General features: G+C 37.2%; 1 pseudogene; it reads right to left on the bottom strand.

Annotated features, from left to right (window-relative positions):
* Positions 1-232: 232 nt before the first annotated feature.
* Positions 233-8,008, bottom strand: LOC122893341 (annotated as a pseudogene).
* Between the last annotated feature and the right edge of the window lie 213 nt (positions 8,009-8,221).

Raw genomic sequence — 8,221 nt, 5'->3', positions numbered from 1 at the left:
AGTATTTTAAAAGACAAGTCAAAAGGCCTCAGAAACCATATCTCCAACTCAAACTTCATCTATTTTAATGTATTATTTGCCTCCCACTAATAAACCTTTATTTCACTCGTTATAACTGAGCAATGAATCTTCCACACTGAAATATCTTCCTTGCCCAATTAATCCAAAGGAAAAAAACTGAAATGATTAGTAAAGAAAAATGTAGGGACTAACACACCCTTTTAATATGTTTTTAAATATTTTTAAGGTTTAAAGTGTTTAAAGTTTGTAGTTCCTAGTAGGAAAACATTATCTGAATGAATACCCTAATGGCAAACCATTGTAGAATGTTTCAGTTGCATGGGGAGCAGAGGGGTAGGGACTCTCTTCACAGCACCCCAGCTTTCTTCATGAGAAGGTCAGAGGTACACTGGTTTGTATTATTGCGACATCCATTAGGTGATCGAAGTTGCTTTTCCTTCAGCAAGGGCTTTATTTGTCAGAAGGGCATTATGCTTGACCTCCAAATTTGGCTGACAATTTACTGATGAGATTCATAACCGTTGGGTTGCTCTGATATTTTGACATATTTGCTGGGTTCTGGGCCACATCCTGGAAGGCCACCATAACTTCTGGATCCTGCATGGCTGCAAGAACTTCCGGATCACTAAGAATTTCATTGAGCCCAGGCATTCCTGCCATTCCAGGCATCCCCCTGCCATTCCAGGCATTCCTCCAGGAAAATTACCAGGCATTCCCCCAGGAAAGCCACCTGGGAAAGAGCCATACTGAGCTCCTGATTGTCGTCTGGCTTCTTCCTCCCTCTGGGCTCTCTCGTGTTCTTCCTGAGCCTTCTTAACCCTTTCTATTCTTTCTTTGATCTCTCGCTCTTCACGTTTTCGCTCATATTTTCTCTGATGTTCAGCAATTTTCCTGGAATCAGGCCCCGCATTGGGCTCTGTGCTCGGTGGGGAGTCTGCTCCCCATCCTCTCTCTCTGCCTTCCTCTCTACCTACTTGTGATCTCTGTCAAATAAATAAATAAAATCTTTAAAAAAATGTATTGCAAAGTAATAATGATCAAAACAGTATGGTACTGGCACAAAAACAGACACACAGGTCAACAGAACTGAATAAGGAGCCCAGATACACACCTATGTATGTAGTTATATAGTCAATTAATCTATGACAGAAGAGGCAAGAATATACAATAGAGAGAGGACAGTCTCTTCAAAAAGTAGTGTTGGGGGGCGCCTGGGTGGCTCAGTGGGTTAAAGCCTCTGCCTTTGGCTCAGGTCATGATCCCGGGGTCCTGGGATCGAGCCCCACATCGGGCTCCCTGCTCAGTGGTGAGCCTGCTTCCCCCCTGACTCTCTGCCTGCCTCTCTGCCTACTTGTGATCTCTGTCTGTCAAATAAATAAATGAAATCTTTAAAAAAAAAAAAAAAAGTAGTGTTGGGAAAACTGGACAGCTACATGCAAAAGTATGAAACTCGGGGTTCCTGGGTGGCTCAGCTGGTTGGGCATCTGACTTTAGTTCAGGTCATGATCCCACAGTCCCAGGATTGAGTCCTACATTGGGCTCCCTGCTTAGTGAGGAAATGAGGAGCCTGCTTTTCTCTCTCTCTCTTTCTTTCAAATAAATAAATAAAATCTTTAAAAAAGAAAAAAAAAGCTGGATCATTTGCTTTTAACTATACATAAAAATGAACCTAAAATGGATTACAGACTTAAATGTGAGACTTACTTTCAAAACTCTTAGAAGAAAACATAGGCAATTATAGGCAAAGAAAACAGAGCCAAATGTTTTTTGGCTCTGGTTTCAGGAATATATGATATGTCCCCTCAAACAAGGGCAACAAAACTAAAAATAAACAATTGGGACTATACCAAAATAAAAAGTTGCTCCATAGCAATGGAAACAATCTATGAAACAAAAAATCACCTTACTGTATGGGAGAAGTAATTTGCAAATGATATATTTAATAAGGTTTTAATATCCAAAATATATAAAAACTGATACAACTCAACACCAATAATAACAATAATAATAATCCAATTAAGGGGCACCTGGGTGGCTCAGTCGGTTAAGCATCTGCCTTTGGCTCAGGTCATGATCCCAGGGTCCTAGAATCAAGCCCTGCATTAGGCTCTCTGATCAGCAGGGAGCCTACTTCTCCCTCGCCCGCTCCCCCTGCTTGTTCTCACTATCAAATAAATAAAATCTCTATAATTTATAATAATAATATTCCAGTTAAAAATGGGCAGAGGACCTGAATAGACATTTTTTCCAAAGAAGATATACACACAGCTAAGAGACACATAAAAAGGTGCCCAACATCACTAACTATCCGGAAAATGCAAATCGAAACCACAAGATACCATATACACCTGTGAGAATGGCTGACATCCAAAAGACAAGAAATAAGTGGTTTGCTTTGTTTTTTAAATTTTATTTATTTATTTGACAGAGAGAGACACAGAGAGAGAGAACACAAGGAGGGGAGCAGGAGGGGGCGAAGCAGGCTTCCTGCCAAGCACGGAGCCCAATGTGAGCCTCCATCCCAGGACCCTGGGATCATGAGCTGAGCTGAAAGCAGCCGTTTAATGACTAAGCCACCCCCAGGTGCCCAAGAAATAACAGGTGTTGACATGGATATGAAGAAAAAGAACCCTCGTGTACTAGTGGTAGGAATGTAAATGTAGCCACTATGCAAATAGTATGGAGGTTATTGAAAAATTTTAAAAATAGAAGTACTGTATGATTTAGTAACAACTACTAGATATTTACCCTAAGAAAATGAAAACAATTTGAAAGGATATGTGTATCTCCATGTTTACTGCAGCATTATTTATAATAGCCAGGATACAGAAGCAACCTATGAGACCACTGATAGATGAATGGATAAAGGAAATAAAGACATGGTATAAATATAAAAGGGAATATTATTTAGCTGTAAAAAAGAAGAAACCTTGCCATTTGCAATGACAAGCATGGACCTAGAAGCTATTATATTAAGTGAAATAAGTCAGTCAGAGAAAGATAAGTACCATGTTATTTCATTTATATGTGGACTCTTCAAAACAAAAAACAAAACAAAACAAAAACCCCACCCAAATAGACAGGAAAAGCAGAAACAGATCTTAGACATGAAGAATGGCATCTTGCCATTTCCAGCAATGTGGATAGAACTTGAGGCCATTATGCTAAGTTAAAGAAGTACTACACGATCTTATTTACATGTAGATTCTGAAAAAACAAACAAACAAGCTCATAGATACAGAAAACAAATCGGTGGTTTCCAATGGCAAGGCGGGGAGAAATGGGTGAATAGGTTTAAAAGGTACAAATAATAAAAATAATTTAAAAATAAAATAAAATAAAAAAATAATAAAGGTACAAATAAGTAAGTCATAAAGATGCAATGTATATTACAGTGACAATAATATTTGAACGTTGCTAAGAGAGATCTTAAACCACCAGAAAAAAATTGTAACTATGTATGGTAACAAAAGCTAACTAGACTTATGGAGACCATTTGGCCATATGCACAAATATTAGAGAAAAAGAGAAGCAGACAAGTATCCTAGGAGGATTAAAGTAAAATAAAATCTTTATTTTTCTTTTCTTAATTGATCTAAAAGATAACTGTTTAAAGTAATAATAAATAGTAATGATGTACTGGGTAATTGATTATGACACATAGATGAATGAAATGAATGACAGCAGCGTCATAAGGGACAGGAGGGAGAAATTGTAATACTCTGTTACAAACTATCTACCCTTCATGTGAAACTGTATAGTTTTATTTGAAAGTAGACTTAGTGAGCAAAAATGCATATTGAAAATTCTAGGGAAACAACTAGAAAGTTAAAGGAAAAACAAACAACTCAGTGACACAAAATCAAATAACCTGATTAAAACTGAGCAAATGACTTGAATAGACATTTACTTAAAGATGATATATAAAATTCCAAGAAACGTATAAAAATATGCTCACCATCACTAAATATTAGAAAAATACAAAAGCAAAACCATAGTTAGGCATCACCTTAAACCTATATGATTTCAGGCTGTTAAAAACATGCAAACAAAAAAATGCAGATAATAACAAATGTTGGTTAGGTTATGGAGAAATTGAGACCCTTGTGCATCACTGGTGGAAATGTAAAATTTTCCTCAAAAATTAAAAACTAGAGCTACCATATCATTCAGCAATGTCACTTAAAAATTTTTTTTATTTATTTGAGAGATTGAGTGTGTGCACACACACAAGCGGAGGCTGGGGGTAGGAGTGGTCATGGGGAGGGGAGGGCAGAGGTGAGGGAGAAGCAGGCTCCTCCCTGAGTAGGTAGTCTTACATAGGACTCCATCCCAGCACCTGGGAATCATGACCTGAGCTGAAGGTAGATGCTTAACCGACTGAGCCACCCAGGCACCACTCACTTTTAAAAAAAATTTTTTTAGGGGCGCCTGGGTGGCTCAGTTGGTTCAGTGTCTGACTTCGGCTTAGGTCATCATCTCACAGCCCTGCGATAGAGCCCTGCCTCGGGCTCCCTGCTCAGTGGAAGCCAGCTTCTTCCTCTTCCTCTCCCTCTGCCTCTGCCTGCCACTCCCTCTGCTTGTGCTAACAAATTAATAAAATCTTTTTTTAAAAATTATTTATTTATTTTTTTTAAGTAATCTCTATACCTCATGTGGGGCTTGAAGTCACAACGCTGAGATCAAGAGTTGCATGCTACACCAACTAAGCCAGTCAGGTGCCCCAGCAATCTCACTTCTAGGTATCTATTCAGAAGAACTGAAAATAGGGTCTTGAAGACATATTTATATATCCGTGTTTATAGCCACAGTATTCCTAATATCCGTGAGGTTGAAGCAACCCAAATGTACATCCACATATGAATTCACAAATCATGGTGTATACATAGAGTGGATTATTCACCTTTAAAAAGGAAAGAAGTTCTAACACATGCTACAGCAAAGATGAACCTTGAGGACTTTATGCTAAGTATTTGCCATAAAAAGACAAATACTATGTGAATGCACTTATATGAATTATCTAAACTCAGAGAAAAACTGTAATAGCAGTTGCTATGGGGTGGGGAATTATTTAATGGGTATAGAATTTTAGTTCTGCAAGATGAAAAAGTTCCGGAGATCTGTTTCACAATAAAGTGAATATACGTAACACTACTGAATTGTACACTTAAAAATGGTTAAGATGAAAAATTTCATGTTGTGTTTCTTACCACAATAAAAAAATTAGTAACATTTATATATACAAATAATAAGGTATTAGTTATAATAGATAAGTCTATTTTTATCATTCATGAATATGTTTTATAATTTTCTTTATGAAAATCTTAGACAATTCTTATCAAGTTTACTCCTAAGTATTTTATCTTTTATCTTCTTTATTGCTATTACAGAGTTCTCTTATCTATTAACTTATAACTGGTTATTATTTGTCTTTTTAGCTATGATTCAAGGCTTTTAAACTATAACTCAAATCCCAGATGCAACACAAGAAATTGACAAATTTGACTATATAAAAATATAAATCTTTGAAATGATAAGACGCCATAAGCAAAGTCGAAAGGCAAATAAACTGAAAAAATATTTGCAACATCTATCAGTTAAAGGAAGAATCCCTAATATACTAAGGCTTTTTTAAGAACTGGGCGGGGGTGCAGTGGGGGAGACAAAACTCCTGTAGAAAAATGGGCAAATGTCATGAACAGTGAATTCAGACATACAAAAATGGTCCTGCAACATATGTAAAAATGTAACTTTAATCCAAGAAGAGGGAAAATGTTAATTAAAAGTTATCTTGTGAGTGGTGCCTGGGTGGCTCAGTCAGATTAGTGTCTGCCTTTGGCTCAGGTTATGATCTCAGGGTCCTGGAATTAAGTCCTGCATGGGGGTCCCTGCCTGGTGGGGAGACTGCTTCTCCCTCTCCCTCTGCCTGCCACTCCCCTTGCTTGTTCCCCCTCTCTCTTTCTCTGTCAATGAAATAAAATCTTTTTTTTTAACATAGTGGGGTTTTGTTTGTTTTTGTTTTAATTTGACAGAGTTCACGAGTAGTCAGAGAGGCAGGCAGAGAGGCAGGAAGAGAGAGGAAGGGGAGCAGGCTCTCTGCCGAGCGGAGAGCCCAATGCGGGGCTCGATCCCAGGTCCCTGGGATCATGACCTGAGCCGAAGGCAGAGGCTTTAACCCACTGAGCCACTCAGGTGCCCCAGTCTTTTTTAAAAAGTATCTTGAGATACCATTTTTCACACACTGAATAGGCAAAAAGTCAAAAGCCAATATACTTTGTTGATAAGGCTTTGTAATAGACACATTTGCATTGCTGTGAATGATAAATGGTATAACCCCTATGAGGAGGAATTTAGCAACAACGAACAAACTACCCAAGTATATGTGTTCTTTGACTCAGTAATCATACTTACGAGAATTTACGTTGATGATATGCTCCAATAAATACAAAAATACATATGCCCAACTTTCTTAATCACAGCTTTAATTGTGATAAAATACTAGAAATTAAATAAATATCTAGGTATTGGAAATTGAATGAATGATATATGGGACATTCACAGAACTGTGCATTATACAGCTGTTAAAAAGAGTGAGGAAAATTTGTATGAACTGACATGGAGTGGTTTTTAGCAGACATTGTTTATTGAAGCAACAAGTGTAAAGGATAAATATATCCTTTAGTGTAAAAAGAAGAGAAAACCAGAAAACAATGAATCTCTTTATATGGGTAAATGAAAACCATAATCACACTGAAGGGAGAAAAAAAGAACAAATTTAACCAAGTTATGCTGAACATAGTATTTGATCATATACCCACAGTCTTGGATGGGATGGAATGGTTGGGTTGAATTCAAAGCATATCCTTAACCTTTTTTTTTGTTGGATTGTTTTATGTAGTGGTATGGGAACTCAACTTCTGAAAATAATTTGGATATATTATAAGATTAAATACATGAATAAATATATTGTTTTCATTGAGGAAGAAGGGACCTACAAATATAGCATAAGGAAAGGCAAGAATCAACTTTGTGGGGATGAATTAGAATTAGAGATATTAATGTAAACTCATGATTTCTAAAAATGTATCTGTGTGTATATATATGTGTATATTTATATGTACAGAAATTTCCTAGTTTTGCCCATTGAAGGGCAAGAATCAATATACTCCAGAATCAGAGAGCATACTTATTATCGAGAATTTAATCTGTAATAACTTTTCTTAATAAAATCTACTAGGGCAAAAAATAATAATAATAATAAGGCCAGCACTGGGCCAGAATAAATACAAGATGAGTCTAAAATATCTTGGTATATCAGAAAGTAAGAAAACATTCCAACAAAATGATATACAACAATGACGAATTCAGCTTAAAAGAACCCCACTGGTCAAATCTTGACAAATTGAGCTGAAAAATTATGAAGTACATTTTGATGAAGTATAAAGCATTAGGGAAAAGAATGGCAACTCATGAACCCATAGTGATAATACAGGCAAATAAGGGAGGAGAACAAAGGGTTCTTGTTTATAATAGAATGCCAAGTGTAACCTTTCAATTTGGAAAAAATGCTTAAGTTGGAAAATCAGTAATTTGCAACCATCATAGTCAAGATTTGATTAGGCAGTGGAATTTCTGAAATATTTACATGAGAAGCTTAACAGATCTCCTCCTCCAAGAAAAAGTGGTGAAACAAGATAAATGCATAAATGAATTAATATTTTTAAAAAAGTCTCTGGAAACTGATTTAAGGACATACCATAATTGAGAAGCAATTGCTCAGGAAAATCTATGTATCTCACTAAGAAAAGGAGTCTGTGTCATTGAAGCCAGGGGCTGCTCCCTTCATCCCTACCTCTATGTTATAGAAATTTTATGTATGGGTAGCGCAGCTTCTGAGAAATGACAGCTCCCATCCTTCCTCACAGGTTCCACTCCCGGAAAGTCTGGGCAGGTTGGGAGGACCAGTGGTGCCCATCTCCACACCCATGGCTCTAGTCTCGTGTTGTGGAGGTTCTGTTCAAGGTGGGCATGGAGTATTATGAGGACTGGGAGCTGCCTGGCCTTGCCTAACGGGGCTAACTGTATTTGAAGCAGAACATGGGAAAAGTCATGCCCGGGAACACTGCTAAGAACAGTAGAGATCAGCAAAAGACAACCAAGGAAAGCTAACATTTCTGTGCTACTAGTAAAGGCAAACAAA

This window comes from Neovison vison, chromosome 1, assembly GCF_020171115.1.
Source record: "Neovison vison isolate M4711 chromosome 1, ASM_NN_V1, whole genome shotgun sequence".
Lineage (NCBI taxonomy): Eukaryota > Metazoa > Chordata > Mammalia > Carnivora > Mustelidae > Neogale > Neogale vison.
Note: the sequence above shows the minus strand (reverse complement) of the source record. Positions and strands in the feature narration are given on the sequence as shown.